The sequence below is a fragment of the Macrobrachium nipponense genome, chromosome 33, assembly GCF_015104395.2.
Source record: "Macrobrachium nipponense isolate FS-2020 chromosome 33, ASM1510439v2, whole genome shotgun sequence".
NCBI classification, from domain to species: Eukaryota; Metazoa; Arthropoda; class Malacostraca; order Decapoda; family Palaemonidae; genus Macrobrachium; species Macrobrachium nipponense.
In genome coordinates this window covers 51,059,641-51,078,255 of record NC_087219.1, presented here as the reverse complement: position 1 = coordinate 51,078,255, position 18,615 = coordinate 51,059,641, and the positions used below count along the sequence as shown (strand labels likewise).

The following is an 18,615-nucleotide window of genomic DNA, read 5'->3' as shown; positions in this document are numbered from 1 at the left end:
CAGCAACCTGGTCGTGACAGATTCCCGCTGAGATCGTTCAGACACGAAGCTCTGGCCAATTTTGCATTCAGACAGTTTTTGTAAACGATACAGAAAGCCGTTCAGACAATCGTTCAGTGTATGGGGGTCTTCACACTTCATTATCACAAAACAAAGACAACCCCATATCATCTAGCGGGTCCCGGTTTTCTGAACAGACTAATGCAATTACAGTGAATACTACAAGTATAAAACTTAAAAACTAGGAGGATTAACACTGACTTGGAAGAACACGCGAACAAATGCTTTCAAACTATATTTTGCAGCAAAAATCTAAAGTAATTCCAGGTAAACAAATGCTGCCGTCATCATCCATCAACCGAGAGGCTTGGCGTAACTAAGCTGACCACCTAGCGGGATGCACCAAGCAGAGAAGAGGTGCTTCTTCTCCTGCTGTCGACGATGACGATGATTTCTCGACGCCTGCTAGCAATACGGACATGCAAAGAGACGATGTTATGGAATCCTCAGTCATACCGCCGACTTTTTTTTTTTTCCTTGCGAGCGGGTAGACGTGTGAGAAGTGAACGACCCTCCCAGCCGATATGTCATGCTCTGATACCCTCCCACTTCCTTGACAGATGGCAATGCAAGGATAGATAGATCGATGATCGCCAATGGACTGATTCAACGAGAACATTATCCGCTATCTTTATTTTCTTCTATCAGTTTGTTCTAAGAGTATCACTATTCTTGTTTCTTCTGGTGTATTAGTCGCTAACCAGGCAAGTTTTTCCATCTCTTAAACGTGAAAATACTTTCACTAGACTTATTGAACAATGTTGGCGCAGATTTCCAAAAGCTAATGCCCATCTGCAAATTGCTTTTGCATTTCGCTATCTTATACAGCTCAGACCTATAGGCCTTAGTCATGGTTTTAGAATTGTTCTCAGCCTAAAGTCTTCTACCAACTTCCTTATAAATATATTGGTTTTTCCATATATTTTCATTTTCGCCTTGATATGTACCCAGTGCAATTGTGAGTACTACAGCACCGGTGCTGTAGTACTCACTTAATTTTTCCGCTTTATTCGTAATATTTTGTATTTTCTTTAGTTAATCAGTTAGCAATGCCGAAGGCCGCAGCAGATGAAATTACATTAATCTAACACACCACTGACAATAATTTTATATATATAGATTTTTGGTAATATGCCAAGCACTGGACAACTAAGGCCATTCAGCGCTGAAACGGGAGTTGACAATAAAAGGTTTGAAAGGTTTTTCAGGAGGAAAACCTCGCAGTTGACGGTGGACAGCAAAATGGAAGAAAGAGAATATGAACGGAGGTACAGTAAAAGGAATGAAAGTAATTGCAGCTAGGGGCCGAAGGGACGCTTCTAAGAACCTTGAGTACTGCCTACATTGCACCGAATTAGGTGCACTGACCGCTCTAACCCGCTACGGGACACTGACAATTATGGAAGAGCGTTTTAACACCATGTCGTCTAATTACCTCTTGGTACCTGCAATTATCCCCAGGTGATACCCGGTTACCCTCAGCAATTTATTGATCTGATTACTTCGACGAAGAGGCTTGAAACACTCCCCCACCCCACCCCTCAATTTTACCCCTTTTACCCAACCGTCAGATATCTACTAGTCTCATCTCCAGTTAATCTGAACAATTTCAGTGGCTTTCCTAGATATTGGTCCCAAAGGATTTTCAGAAGTCGTCATCTATGACTAATATTTGTTGGGTTCATTATCTTTACGATATTTACAGACTTTTGTTTATGTTTTACGGTCATCCCCAACGGGCTCGTAGTACTAAACCCGCCGCACATACCGGGTTAATACCCATGAGAGTAACTATACTCTGTTTTTTTCCATCTGTCCATCCGCCTGTGGTGTTTTCGCATGGTAACACTGCGTCCCGGGCTTTAGATAGTTACAATCAGCTTACATTCAACAATAATAACAACCCTATTTCGAACATTAACAGTGTAATTCGCATACAGTAAATTATATTAAAACACTTTTCAGTTGCAAATGTACGCCCAGATATCCTTTTATTTACCTAAAACTTACACGTAGCGTAACTATCTAAAGCCCGGGACGCAGTGTTACCATACGCAAACACCACAGGCGGATGGACAGTTGGAAAAAAATTGAGTATAGGAAAGACAACGTTCAATTTTTACTCTGTATAGCCTGAGTCAGGTAAACCGCTGCGTCGTCGGCAATAAGTTTATATTGCCAGATAACAAAGGAGGAATAATGGACAGAGAACGATACGGCTGCTGGCGGTGTTAAACGGTGTTGTTGCGGTCATTCCTGAACATCAGGTGCTCAAAAAGGTGAGCTGAACAAGACTTTTGACTTCAAGCGCGCTGCTCAACGTTAACTGCAAAGTGCTCAGGAATTACCTCTTAAGTACTGAGAATTCCATTCGCTGTTCTCCAATACAATTTTTTTCACGAGTTTACAATAAAACCGGAAAGCATGTTTAAATCTTGGTAAGTTTTACCGACATAACTCGTCTTGTTAGGTGGAAAACAGTTACTTTTAAAGTAGTTCACTAAACATAAAACCTCATTATGAAAGCTACTATAAAAATTAGATCAGAGTCCTGTTATTTCAGTTTCAAGATTAATTCCATTTTTATCCTTCTGAACAGAGCACTGGGCGCCCCATCTCCAACGCCCCCCCCCCCCCCACCTAACTGGAATGCCTTTCACCGTATTTTATTTCTAGTTAAATTCTTCAAAAGTAACTGTTTTCTACCCCGGTTATAGTAGATTCACATCAACCGTGCATCTGAGTCTATAGGCCCGTCCATTACGACGCTCCTGATTGGCTGTTAATAAGCCAATCACAGGGCTGGAAACTCTGTCTCTCTCTCGAGAGTTCACATAGGCATGATGTATGTTCCACCTCTCCTGAGGGATACTTTTGAAAGACGTATCCCTCAGGAGAGATGGAACATAGATCCTACCCATATGAACTTTCTCGAGAGACTCAGAGTTTCCAGCCTTGTGATTGGCTTATCAACTGCCAATCAAGAGCGTCGTGTAAGTGACTGGCCTAGACATCAAATGCACGGTTGATGTGAATCTACTATGGTATATAAATTCCTAACTCACATAGGGACCAGACCCAGATTTTTCAAATGAAGGTCCAGGGCGTTAGCAAACTGCTAACATCTCATTCGACTTAACCCTTCCCCATGAGATATGATGGAAATGAACACAAGGGAATGTGTTTCACAGAAATTAGTTCCCGAATCACTTCAGGACCGAACTCCGGATGAATTGCTACTGTGCTGGATTCTCGCACGAATGAACGGGGTTTGGTCCCTATGGAAGTCCGAAATTTATTTCTGCGAAACACGTCCCCTTGTGCTCATTTCTATTATACTTTACACACACACACACACACACACACACACACACACACACACATATATATATATATATATATATATATATATATATATATATATATAGTATATAAGAAGCACGATTATATGAAATATGATATATATGAGTATATACTTCCTTAAAGAAAATCATTGAGGAAGTATTAGTTTTCCACATGAAAACAGCATTTTCATAACACAATGAAAATGTTGTAGTACCACAGATACACTAGGTCAAAACACCGTCTTAGTCAAACGAGTTGACAATAATTATCCTTCAGACAATGATAATATCGGTGTTGAAATACACAGAAACAACAAAATGTAGTTTTTACAATAAAAATTAAGGTACCCTTTCTCTGGGACTCTTAAAGTCTTCTGAAAATTGCGACCCCAGAGACAAATTGACCGTTGCTGAATCAAAATTTAGTTATAACTGTACAGATCAACATTTTCTTTTATTTTCCTCACATTGGTATTAAATTCCGATCGCTCATAATTACAATCTAGTTTTGTCCCCCACTTGCCGTTACTTGCCGTTGTTGGCCTCTCTTTATCTCTCTCGTCATAAATGATTACCACAACTAAGAGCAATAAGCCCTGATTACTATAATGGCGGGAATGTAGCACAGCATCATTATGATACGAAAATATAGATTTCCCGGTAAACAAATACGTAGGCCTAATTCATAACCAGTCAACCGTTCAAAATCACTAGGCTTAGTCTATCATAATCCGTTCAGCCTACTCAGAGTTTTACCATCTGCTTCGTCTTCTTGTCTTTCAGTTATCTTTGCCGTTTCCTCTTTTAATTAACTATCGAGTCAATTCAGAATCGCAATAAATGAGAATTCCTTTGAGCAAGACAGCGTAGGCTACCATTTCCCCAAGCACCTTTCAACGAAAACGGACTGGCTTGAAAGGGAAAAGTTCATCCCGTGGATTTTAAGCTGTTCTCCACTCCAAAATCCTTTGAACTCTCTCCTTCTTATGTCACTTCAATTTTAGTTTTAAAAATCCAGGCTGTCATCTAGATAAAATGCATAGTGCTTATAGTACTTGGTCCTAAGGAAAAATATAACTAACACTTTTAGCAAAAGCTGTATGCAACGGAGGCATCTTTAAAAATGCTGTTCAATATTAGGCGTCATAAGAGATACGACGACTTATCACATGGCGCAATGACCTCTACTTAAAGGTACGAAAAGTACGAACATGAAATCTAAAAAAAAACGATATCTATATATTATATATATATATATATATATATATATATATATATAATATATATAGATATATATATATATAACTACTAAATAAAAAAAACCACTACTTTTCCCTAAACTACTTGGGATTTGTCAAAATCCCGGGAGTGCTAGTCGAGTCCTGTTTAGGCCGAACCCTTAGATCTTGCCTTTAAATGGCAGACTTAAATGGAGGATACAAAAGTTGAGACTTGAATCCACAAATTGCAGTGAAGACTACAGAAGCAAATACTCTTATTATAGGATTACTTCTACGTGAACAAATGCTCAGATTACAGGGGAGCTCCCACGCTCACATGGTCCTATAAAACTCATTCTTCAATTATAGGTACGCTCCTACAGCAAACATCCTGACGTTCACTCAGCTGTTTACAAAAATTACCTGGTTCATCATTTCATAGTCCATCCATACACATAATGCCAATTATTAGCCAGGGGAAGGAAAGCATTACCGGCTATTTGCTCTCGTTCCTGTTATCTCGACATTGCAATCTTCAAGCCTTCTTGTGCGTGTTCCCACAAGAAAATGATCGTATTAGAATAATTTTAGAGACTGACTTCTGCAGGATATAGAATATAAAATTTAGCACAAACGCCAAGCGCTGGGACGTACGATGTCACTCAATGCTGAAACTTTAATTGAAAGCAGACAGGTTTGAGAGGTATAACAGGAGGAAAACCTAGCAGTTGCACTACCAATGGTTTAGAGAAGATCGAAAATAAGGTGGGGGAAAGAGAAGGGGAACGGAGTTAGTGTAAAAGTAATGAAAGGGGTTGCACATTGCTATCTAGATGTAGACGGCGATGAATTGCAGCTTGGGGCGAAGGGACGTTGCAAAGATTGGCTCATGTATAAATCTTGGTTTATTTCTACGCATCTCTCTCTTAAGTAGGGTAAATAATAATGAGCTAAAAAATCTAGGCCAATGCTCACCCCTGTATGTCACTTCGGACAGTGTGAGCGCCCTTTAGGCCAAGGGGCGTCGCCTCGGCTTGTGGTTAAGGGAGCGAAGCTCCTCGTCCTTTGGGCCGAGACAAGGATCCTCCCAGATAACTGATCTCTTACTACAAGATTCCAGTGGCTTCAACTCCTCGTCTGACACACACTCGTTCGCACCAGATGCCTGTGCTGGTTGGATATTTCCATGAAGATTTTTTTCTTATTCTGGACTCCCTAATAAAACTTCGTCTTGCAACAGCCAGTAATTTTGATGCATTGCTGCCTGCATATGATCCATAGTTTTATTCATTTGTTTCTTATATGGTTATTTATAATTTGAAGGCAGGGGTGTTTACAATAGTAAATTCACATCAAGCGTGCATTTGATGTCTAAGCCAGTCCCTTACGACGATCCTGATTGGCTGTTGATAAGCCAATCACAGGGCTGGAAACTCTCAAGTCTCTCTCGAGAGTTCACATGGGTAGGATCTATGTTCCACCTCTCCTGAGGCATACGGCTTTCAAAAGTATCCTTCAGGAGAGGTGGAACATACATCCTGCCTATGTGAACTCTCTCTCCCGAGAGAGAGTTGCCTGTCCTGTGATTGGCTTATCAACAGCCAATCAGGAGCGTCGTAAGGGACTAGCCTTGACATTGGATGCACGGTTACTGTGAATCTACTATAGTGATCAAATCTCTCATAATTACGGATGTAGGACTAGGATGAGGGAAGTGGAGAATGTCCGTTTTTTTGACCGCTAGCCTCCAACCCCCCGTTAAAAAGAATACCACCAGAATAGAAGACTTTAAATGCGAGTTTTGTAGGGGGGGGCGGGGTGTGTCTTCGTGATAAACGACAGCCCGTAGCGGGTTAGGTCTAGCTAAACTTGCTAGACTAAACCAAAGTATCCTACGTATGTTTGGTTTTATTTGACCTTCGTTCATAGAGAAACTTGATGCTCTTGAGAACTTCGGCTCATATGAAACATTTAGCGACATGTTTCTAATATATGCAAAGGTTAAGAGCAATCAAAGAACAAAAATACTAAAGTCAATTTTTGAGTGAACAGAGCAGTAACTTCGGTGAATTGGGCGCAAGAGGAGTTCATTTTAGGCAGGCCTTAACAACAAGAAATACCTTTAATATGCCGGAAAAACCTTGATGGGCGGGAATTCTATTCATCACTAATATTGATCTTCTCTTCGACACTGTGTATATCTTCTTGATAAACACTATTCAGAGAGTTTCCTTTTTAAATCGTATTATTCATGTCAATTTGGAACTTGGATACCGAAAAATTTGTATTCAAATAAAAAAAATTGAAAGTATGAGAACTAAAACCTGCTATACATGTCCTTGTGGGATTACATACAGAATTCTGGATAACAATAAACGCACCTTGGACTCTAGAGCAAAATAACAAAACATGGTATAGCTTCCTAAATATAATACAAAGCTTCGGTAATCACGATAAGGTGCTTTATGACTAAAATGCGCCTTTTTCGTGTAAGAACCGTTGCGTACCAGTTCTTATTTGTCCGGGTCTTATTGTAATCCACTGCTGCTCTATCTGGACACTCATGAAATGACTTGAAGTCAAAATGACGGTATATGAGAAAATCTGCTGGGTATTTGAGAAGAGGAAAGGAGACTGGGATTAAAGGCCCACATACACTGAACGATTGTCATTATCGACTCATACACACTCACTATTCAGACAGTATAATGAACGATCTCCGCACCGATTTCAGTCTGAACAAAGATTTTGTCTCGAGCAGACATGGCATCATCTCCAGACGAGAGGCGCGCGATAGCGTTATATCGGCAGACAAACCCATACATTGAACGACCTGTGTATGACAGACTTACTAAGTCGCAAGCCAGCAACTTGGTCGTGACAGTTTCCCGCCGAGATCGTTCAGACACTTTTGCATTCGGACAACCTCATACACAATGTTTTTGCGAACGAACAATCCTTCAGTGTATGGGGGCCTTAAAAGAGCGTGGCAAGAGCTAAGCCGCACCCAGAAACTATTTGGGTCGTCTTTAGGCTATGTAACTTAACAGCCGGTTATCTAAGACTGCTGCTGCCGAATTGTTAATGATGACATACGAAATTAGTCTAATTCCTAAACTTGTGCCATGTAAGCGATTCAAAGTCACTAAAAGCGGCCAACGGTAATATGATTTTGCATGTTTCAAGGAGCACATTCAGTGGAGTGGGACTGGAGATGATGCGTACTACTGTAAGTTACAAAAAAAGCTGTAAAAATGCGTCTAAGAAACTAATCGTGTTTCTCCATAAATATTCTTGGATAATGATATTTCAATATTATGAAAATCTGTCTGCATTAGACTCCAACAATGTACGAGAACTATGCTTCAGCCAGAGATGTTATGCGCCTTTTATAAAAGATATTAAAGAGGTGTATAATACTCTTGCAGCACCCGATATAGCACCCAGGGAAGGGAGTAGTCAGTTCTGTGAGCCAGGGAGTGTTAAAATGAAGATTAGAAAACTGTTGAAAAAAAAAATCTAGAAAGTGTCTCCGACTACAATTTATAGGATGATGACATCTTGAATATTACTGATATTCACTTCCCTTGTGAAGATCATTAGCACGATTTACGAATACAGTAGTTAAAACCGGTTTTTGAAGATTTAAAACCGATTGCTCAACCATACGTAGCTGCAAGCACAGCATGAACAATGAAGCTCGAGGGAGCCATTTATACTGCCCATCATCAACTGACTGTCTGATATATATATATATATATATACATATATATATATATATGTGTGTGTGTGTGTGTGTGTGTGTGTGTGTGTGTAATGCAGAACTGTGTTCTCTGGTAAGTGACTACTAGGCAAATGCATAATCATAACAGCCCATCAACAGTTCCAGAAGATAAACAATCCAACAGATCTTTTACGAACAGAACCGCCATCACGAAGGTATTTACCACAAGCCTGTACCATGGAAGTCCATACTTTCTGTTAACCATAGACAGTACTTTGAATGACATCTATAATCGGGTAGAAGTGCATAGACCACATACCCAATTTTTCTTGTTAATATACCTAAAATAAAATTTTAAAGTATTTCATCTTGTATATACCTATATAATCAATGACATTTATAAAAGAAAAGGATCCATTTTGGGAAAAACGACGTCCCCCCCCCCCCTCCCATGAAAAAACTCTGGGTAAGGACCTGTACCAAGATGAATTACCCATTTGGTGGTTTCATTTCATCGGAGGAATAATTTCCTACACGAAAATCAGACGTAGAAACTGAAATGAACCTCACTCTAATCAAGGTCTATATTTGTTTGTTTGTTTGTATGGTGTTTTTACGTTGCATGAAACCAGTGGTTATTCAGCAACGGGACCAACGGCTTTACGTGACTTCCGAACCACGTCGATAGTGAACTTCTATCACCAGAAATACACATCTCTCACTCCTCAATGGAATGGCTGAGAATCGAACCCGCGACCACCGAGGTGGGACGCTAATACCATACCAACCATGCCGCTGAGGCGCTCTCAAGGTCTATAGAATATCTGCTGCTTCCATCGCTGCTGCAAAAAGTACACGCACGTGTTTGATCTCCAAAGCACAGCTGCTTTGTAGTCTCCTGTTTTGCCATACTTAATTGTAACCGCTATGTTATTTGTTTCTAATCTGCTAACTGTTTGTTATTTTTGGTTGTCGCCAATATCGTCGACTTTTTTCTTACAAGTTGTGCATATTTGCTTGAAGGTTGGTGTGTTTAAGCATTTATTTCCAAAATAATACGGAAGAAACGTTGCGGGAAATTGTCTTTCATCCTGGAGATGAGACTAGATATCTGATGGTTGGGTATAAGGGGGTAAATTTGAGCGGTGGGGGTAGGGGTAGGGGGCGAGAGTGTAACGAGCCTCAGCGTCGAAGTAATCAGATTAACAAATTGCTGAGGGTAACCGGGTATCACCTGAGGATAATTGCAGGTACCAAGAGATAATCAGACGAGTGTGGTGCTAAAACGCTCGTTCATAATTGTCAGTGCCCCGTAGAGAGGTAGTGCGGTCAGTGCACCTCATTCGGTGCAATGTAGGCATTACTTAGTGTTCTTAGCGGCGTCCCTTCTGCCCCTAGCTGCAAACCGCCATTCCCTTTACTATACCTCCTTTCATAGTCGCTTATCGTCTTACTTTCCAGCCTCTCGTAACTATATTGTTTCATAGTGCAACTGCAAGCGAGTCCCTCCTGTTGTTTCCTTTTACTATACCTCCTTTCATAGTCTCTTTTATCATCTTACTTTCCACCCTCTCCTAACTATAGTTTCATAGTGCAACTGCGAGCGAGTCCATCCTGTTGCTTCCTTTTACTATACCTCCTTTCATAGTCTCTTTTATCATCTTCCTTTCCAGCTTCTCCTAGCAATATTGTTTCATAGTGCAACTGCGAGCGGTTTCCTCCTGTTGTACTTTTAAAACCTCTCTACTCTCAATTTCCCTTTCAGATGAATGACCTCACAGGTCCCAGTGTTTGGCCTAAATCTTGTATTGTATTTCAGTCCATTCAGGCTGAAGGCAGCGCTGGGAGAAAAACCACACAGTTGCCCTAAAAAAGTGATTGTTGGAAAGGTTGGACAGCAAGACTGAAGGAAGCAGTAATTTAGGTAAACTAAAAGGCTGATATTATGCAGTTGGGTGCCGAAGGCATTCTACGAGCTCCCTTAAGCAATACCTACAGTGTACCGTGTGAGCTGCCCTGACGGCATTACCCTCCTTATGTAAATTAACATTTTTTCCCACTGTTTTTCTACACATTTCGAAGATAGACTACTGTAGACTCTATTCTTTTTCAATATGGCGAAAATGCATTTAAAATTTGGCAGGAGCCTGACGGTGATTGGTTGAACTTAACGTGTCCGAATAGCATCGTTATATTTCATTGAAGGACTCAGTTATCCGGAGAAAGCTGAATTGACAGCGTAAATTTCTCACTCCAATACTACTATCTTATGTTTGTTAATAATGCTATAGAGTTGACGAACTACGAGAAAATGTGTTTGTACGTCATAAAGTAAATACATAGTCGCCGAAGTCAACTTGAAGTTTTGAGTAGGATCAAATTTTTAGCAAATGTTGATAAGAATTTCGCCATGGAAATTTGAAAAACTGTATCCGAAACATATGCTATGTACTACTTCTGGATTCATCAACACATTTTCTATAGTCTTTCAATTTGAAAGCATTATAAACAAGCAAAGCATAGGCCTATACTTAAGACGAGAAATCTGTTAATAAGCTTTAATCCGGATCACTAAGTACTTATATGAAATATAACGATATCATTCTGACAAGTTACTTTCCACCAACCATCGTCAAGCTCAAAAAAAAAAAAAAAAAAAAAAAAAAAGTACAGGTTTAAGCCAAGTTCATACAAAAAAAAAAAAAAACAGGTTTAAGCCAAGTCCATACCAAAAAAAAAAAAGAAAAAAAATACAGGTTTAAGCCAAGTTCATACCATGTTTTAGTCTCACAACTTGTTCAGGTCTTGAACTACAGACAGATTTGTCGAAACAAAACCCCCATTGCATTTGTAATAAACAAAGTGTCTACCAGAAAAAGTTTAAGTCTAATTTACAGCTAATGGCAAAATCTCGAAAAGTGTAGGGGTCATATCCGGTTTGAAAGTTAAAAACAAGACTAGACAAGTAGTACATTTTCAAATGACTTCAGTACCAATGGAAGTATCAGTTATCTGAGTTATCTGCCCCTCAGTTTCCACACAGTAAATAACCACACAATCCCCAATTTTTACATGCGTCAAGACAATAATAAATTTCGTTGAGAACGTAACACCAGTAAAATAACGTTATATCCTGAAATAAGTTATATCCTGAAATAATTAGGAACGACAAAACTTTCTCCTCCTTGGCTTAATCCCTTAAGTACCTACAATGCAAGGTGAAGGTCAGTGCCCTTTAATTTACAAAGATTAACAACAAAACTTTCAGAACTATATTGAATAAAGAGTAATTAACACACATTCGACTTCAACCGCAATGCACGACAAACCGCCCAATTCTCATTAAAGTCCTCTAGACTCATAACCATAGACTCAGCTAACGGTTACCGCCAACTCCATCGCCACAGATTTCTCCTTTACCACATTTATAAATAAAGAGAATTATTATGATAATAATGGAATGCCTTACTCAGCAAGACGACACGCTCTACCAGTGTCTGCAGACTGCAGAGTTTACCGTGTGATGTAGGGTTCAAATATTGGCTGGATGCTGAAGTTTATGCGCCGAGTCCACGAACTATTTCGGTGAGTTCAAAAAATAATGATAGGGTATACAGTTATGAGTTCCGTAAGAATTTAAAATCTATTGGTGATAAAAAAAAGAGAGAGAGAGAGAGAGAGAGAGAGAGAGAGAGAGAGAGAGAGAGCTCCACGGGCGATAATTCAATTGTAACGATTTTTTTTAAACATCAAAGGGAGAGCGTGCACGATAATCGCACCACGCTGGTTATCTTGTTTGATATCTGTTCCACACACAACCACCTTTTGTTGCACTTGTATGACAATGTGTAATTAAATACAAACCTTTCCCCAATACAGAGAATTATCATTCACTTCATTTAGCCATTCCAAGGCTATATCAGCAATGAATACAAAAATCAAGAGCATCTGTTAAACACTGATCATATTTATCTTGCACTACATTAATGCAAAAGTCGGTTGTTAAACATTTATCTAATTCCACTTCATATGAGGTCTTTCATTTTCGGATACCTTAATTCCTACATCAATAATATTTCTCCAGCCCAGGATACAACCTTGTGTTCAAAACTCCCGTACCTGTTCCAAACGTTGACAAAACTTATAAAATAATTTTGTGCTCTACGTATTCTGTCTTGCTTAGGGCTATTAGCCTAGATGAAACCACCATTTTCCTGGTTTTCTCTAAATTTTTGTTCCCAAAGCAACAGAGCCATGAGCATTTTTGAGAGTCGATGTTGATCTCTTCGTATACTTACAAGCCACTTCGACGTAAATTATGGTGTCGCATAAAACGCCACTCTCCCCACCACCATATTATTTATAGTACCTTCTTTCGACTGTCACTTTCCTTGCTTAGCATACAATATCGTATTGTGCTTTGTCGGCCCTGAATACCAAGGAACTTACGGGTTATAATCATGGCGACATCGCGTGAAGCGGTCCAAAGGGTGAAAATTGCCAGAAACCTTACAGGTCGGGTTTCCTCCTAAAATTAAGGATTTGCTTAAAAGCTTACAGGAATTCATTTGGTGCTTCATACAGCAAATATTTACAACCTCACCATGGGCGCATATTTTCCAAGAGGTGGCAAATTTTATACACACACACACACACACACACACACACACACACACACATATATATATATATATAAATATATATATATATATATATATATATATATATATATATATAATATTTAAGTGAAGCAAAATGCAATAAAGAAAAATTACAATGTTATATTGACTTTTATTTCAATAGTTCCATATACTGTTCAGCTGAATTCAAATATTTCTGGAAAGAACAACGCAGTTATATGCAGTATACACTATCATACAATACGTAATGATACCTTTAATTTACTTAAATTGAAAGAATATATGGTAAAATGGAAGGAAAACAAAGAGACGTAGTTAAATAAAAGATATAGTGTATATACATACATACACACACACACACATATATATATATTATATATATGTGTGTGTGTGTGTGTAATTTTTTCCAGGATTTCAGGGGGGGGGGGTGGGGGGGGGGGCAAGCGCCCCCTCTTGCCCTATGTGTGGGCGCCCATGAACCTCACTCTTTTCGTATTTATTCTAATGCCGTAGTTTGAAGCCACGGGGCACAAGTAAGAGACAGGCGCTGAGCAACTAATGGTAGAATAACAAGGAGCGTTTAAGAGATGGGAGACCAGGAAATTCAATGAAAGATTAGCATTAGAGAATTTTTCAAGTTTTAACAGACGAGAAATAGTCACTGTGCAATCCAACGGATATTACTCAAAATTTGTTAGTTGGTCATTTTAATGTTTCGAGGGCACTAACCTGAATTAAAATAGCTTTTAAACAGGCACTATACTTTCTCAGTACTTGTACAAAATTTAACTTGCATATACTTTGAATCATTTGTATAATTTTTTACATAAACTCCTCACGTAATCAAGCTCTATAATCCTCACTTGTCTGGAGAACACACACACCCGAAGTCTTCGACATGATTTGTCTTTTGAACAAAATATTACTACCTATAGTCTGAATGATTGGAGAGAGAGAGAGAGAGAGAGAGAGAGAGAGAGAGAGAGAGAGAGAGAGAGAGAGAGAGAGAGAGAGAGAGAGAGAGAGAGTTAGTTTCCTAAAAGCTGAAAATGGGAAACTTTCTCTCGTTCCGGAAACATAAGATTTGTTCACAATAATTGTAAGCCTCAAGAGGTTGTTGTCTGGTACTATGGTACTACGACATAACTATGGAGTGGGTTTTAAATACTTCTCGCTAGGCCGACGAAACCCACACCATGGAAAAGACGCCTTTGTTAGCGTGGTTTCAGTTACTGTAGCAAGACGTCGGGAAACTTAAGTCATACCATTGTACAAACCTTAGTGCGAAAATACTCCGGGGTTACAGTTAACTACATTCTGTTACAGTCACCGTAACGGCAGAATTGCTTTATCGGCACCTGATATCGCGTGATACCTCATATAACAATAATCGGGGTGACGCTACCTTTGCATCCCATCATAAGCGCATTCAAAATTTTGACCCGTGAACCGAACGAAGCAGCTTACGGTTCATTACCTCTGTGATATATTTGAAATAAGACGTTCTACTTTGCCTCATGAGACGAAGTTATGAACTGTTTAGAACAAAGTATATTGTCGAAGTAACTTACTCCAATAAGATGAAGCCTAAAAACGAAATAGTGACAAAACCATTAGCCTACTGTTTATGAATCCGAGTAGCAATCTTCTATTTATGTATTCTTCAGTCAGATAGTTTTCTGAAACTTCTTTCATCGAATTTAAAAATACAATGGGAATCAGGTTTCCATTACTGATTTAACTGCATTTATTTTCTCCAAGGCCCATTTAACTGAGGTTAGACGCTAACATCAAAAGCATTAATCGCCTTAAAGGTTGGGTTTTAAACGCTCTTAAGCAAGAACTAACCATATTTTTAAAATTATTTTTCAGCTTATATACCGATATACCAAGTGGTACTATAGACGTGCTGCATGTAAGTACTAACTTGTTAAGATGGCCTTCACGAACTTGAGCAATTAAGAGTCCAATAACGAGGTGTTCAATATCAAGATGCTTTAATGATGCCCCGAAATGTGCTCGAGTAACGAACTTCAATGGAACCCACGGGTATACCTAGACCGTGGGGAAACCTATGAAGCATAAAGTTGGCTTATGTTTTCCTCTTCAGTGATACGGAAGACAGAGGTCTCACTTTAACGAAGAAATGCCTTTACAGTAGCTGCACTTATATATCGAAGCAAAAATAAATTAGTTTTCTGACATAACTAATATTTTGGACTAAAATACAACCATTTGAGAGCACTCGTGTCACGAAAATGGTTGGACAGAGAGAGAGAGAGAGAGAGAGAGAGAGAGAGAGAGAGAGAGAGAGAGAGAGAGAGAGAGAGAGAGAGAGAGAGATTTAAAAACAATAAATACTCCCTAATCATTATTCTAGCAACCCTACTTCATTTCATTATAAACACTGTCAATTCTATTTTTAATTAGGTCTACCTCATTCGCCCTCTAACCATTGCATTAATGATAAACCTAGTCTCACATCTACCCAACCACTACGGACTGCTCCACGAGCAAGAACCCGTGCTGGCATAAGGCCAGTTTAATCTACAACAAATATAACAACTCGGAACAACTTCATGTACTAAACCACCATCCAATTTGCATGACGTGCTTAATGACTTCCCCCTATCTAAAATACACGTGCTCTTCCTTCTGGATTATAGCCCTACACAGTCTAACTCGAAAGCTTTTCATTCATTCACTATGACAAGGTAATTCACTATCATGACTAACTTGCCTCATAGGTACGCTACCCATTTTAGGTGCATTGGCATGTTCCCATGGAAAAAAACTATAATTGATAATGTTATAAAAAATTACTAATAATATCAAAACAGGATTTTTCACTATGAAGTGAAATCCACTCGTAAATGTACGTATACCGAATTGGCAAAAGCACGTGCAGATAATTGGACCTTATTAAATACATATATTTGCCTCGACAGTTATTTCCGAGTAAATGATGGGTGTAGTAACATACTAATTAACAATAGACGGCTTCCACTGAACGACTCCAATCTTTGTGCAAAGAAAGCATAAAAATTAGAACAAAAATTTGCGCACTACAACACAAAAGTTTGTGTTCGATAAATTGCCATCGTAATTGAATTGTCGAATTGTCTCATGCACACCAAATGAAATGATAATTAACAAGTGATGCCTAAGGCGTGGAATCTTCTTCTAATAGGTTATAATTTTTTAAAGATGATCGAGATACAGTTTTTCTCTTTTAATTTTTTTTTTTTATCAAGATCAAGAAACTAGGAAGGTACGAATGACTCATCACAAGTCTTCGAACACAACATCTGTTTAGGAACAGCCCAAGTTCTAGAGTCTAGACTACAGCACAACCTTAAATTCATTATTAGACCGATCAGCAGTATTCTCCTGACTGCAAATATTTATACTGTAGTACTGCTATTGATTTCAATATCTCACTTTAAAGCTTTGAGTCTAATTTTCAATGGGCACCTACCCTAAGTATAACTTCTAATGCCAAAAACGAACTGGATATTGGTACGGCAGCCGTACCCCGATCTCGGTAGATATTGGTACGGCAGTGAATTGCGCATGCGCTAACCGTTGTTTACCGCCTCACGCATATCCAAAGACTAGTATATACTGAAGTATATACACAGTCTTTGGGCATATCAGTGACAGCAAGATAAATGGTGACGGAACAGCATGAACCGCGGAATAATACATTAGTTTTCGCCGAAAAACAGATGTTTTCAGGCTTTAACGAGCTGAAGAAAGCCATAGACATCTATGAAGACTCAAACTTTCAAAAATTGGGTAATTCATGGTATATACGTAGGTCACGAACGATCGAATCGGCCCTGAAAAGAATTCCGAAGAGGAGATTCAAAGAGGATTATATATAAATATATACACTACCATCGTACCTTTGGTGACTTTCTCGGCTCTTTATTCTGCCCGACGTCGGCAGCTGCAAGGGCCGTTATATACTTTACAATATTCTTTTAATTCACTTCATTGGGTATATTGCAGCTGTCGGAGAAGACGATAGAATTACCAGGTCCATTAAAATCTGGATAGTGTTGTTTTTGTAGTACAAAAAAGCGGGACACAATTCACAAAAGCTAAACAAACAAAAACAGGGGTGGGACATTTTGCTAAACTGAAAAAAGGGGACAGATGTTCAAAAAGCGTGACTGTCCCACCTAAAAGCCGAGCTCTGGTTTACATAATACAGTATGATTAGCAAACTGGTAAACGGATACAGCTAACTGCCGTATCTACAGCAAGTCAAGACCGCAAATACGGCGCCAATGACAGAATCTGCCGTACCCTCACCGCACTATATTATTTGTACGGCAGGAAGTCTGAAATTGACGCATGCGCAATTCACTGCCGTACCAATATCTACCACGATCGGGATACGGCTGCCGTACCTATATCCTGTGCCTAAAAAAAAACTATCTACATCGTTTTAATATAAGCTTCGTTTTAGTTCATAACAATCTTTTATCGCACTATAGCATGGTTGTTCAGAAAATAAAATATTAGTATTCTAAAACTTGTAATACAATAAATAACTTGAGCAACTGAAATGTGTTGATATAACTTCAATAATAACACGTGACAATAATACTCACAAAAGATGCTTCGCAGTACGTTATATTTCTTCTGACTTTATTGTAAAGGCCGTTTTTAAAATAGTTCCATTTAGAGCTAAAAGAAGGCCTCGGTGTTTTTCACGGTATGATAAACTTAAAAAATATCTGTCGACAACACCATTTTTTGCACACATCAAAATAATACAATGCACAGAACTGGGCCAGAGGCAGCAAGTACTATATAGTCACGGGATGACAGACTTTCAACTTTCCACGACGCAGTCCACGAAGTGACTGTCGCCACTGCCAGTGACGGTGATACTTTACGAGTAACTCTCTCTCTCTCTCTCTCTCTCTCTCTCTCTCTCTCTCTCTCTCTCTCTCTCTCTCTTCTCGTGAGACATCTGCGGCTAGGCTGAAAACATTTCCGGAATCTTCGTTTTTTTAGTCGTCCGGAGCTTCTTGAAACGCTTTCGGCAAGGAAACAATCGAAGAAGGTGTCAACTCTCTCAAGCGCATTATTTGGTTATACGAACAAGAGCTTTTTTTTTTTTTCTTTTCTTTTCCGCACGTTTAATTTCCCCCCAACGGCTTTTGCTGGCTAGGTTATGACATTTGTAATATTTCAGGTCAAACAATGAAAATAATAACAAAAGCTCAGGTCGAGGCAAAGCGACCAGGTTCTGCTCTATAGTGAAGAGGATATTATTGCAAGTGACACGAGTGGTATTCTGGAACGTTCACTGCCAAACAAATTTTACTGTAACGACGACTTTCTTCAAGGGCCCCTAATAAGTAAGATCCCGCCGTGGCATAAGACCAGTTAAAATCAAAGTGAGCAAAAGCAATGTATGTCACCCCATCGTGTGAGGTTATCATGAGTATTTTATTGATCATAGACAGAAACGCAATGCGCACCACATGATTTTGATCTGGTGAAATTCTTCGACCAGAAAATTAAGGGTCTTGCTGTGAACTGTGCTCCACGTAAAAGTGCACTCGCTGAAGGAGCTATTTAAATCAGACTACAGTACATATAATTTA

The 18,615-nt window shown here is 39.1% G+C and overlaps 1 pseudogene; it reads right to left on the bottom strand.

Annotated features, from left to right (window-relative positions):
• The window catches only part of LOC135203177 (uncharacterized), a 65,267-nt pseudogene extending 47,391 nt beyond the window's left edge, over positions 1–17,876 (bottom strand).
• Positions 17,877–18,615: the final 739 nt, after the last annotated feature.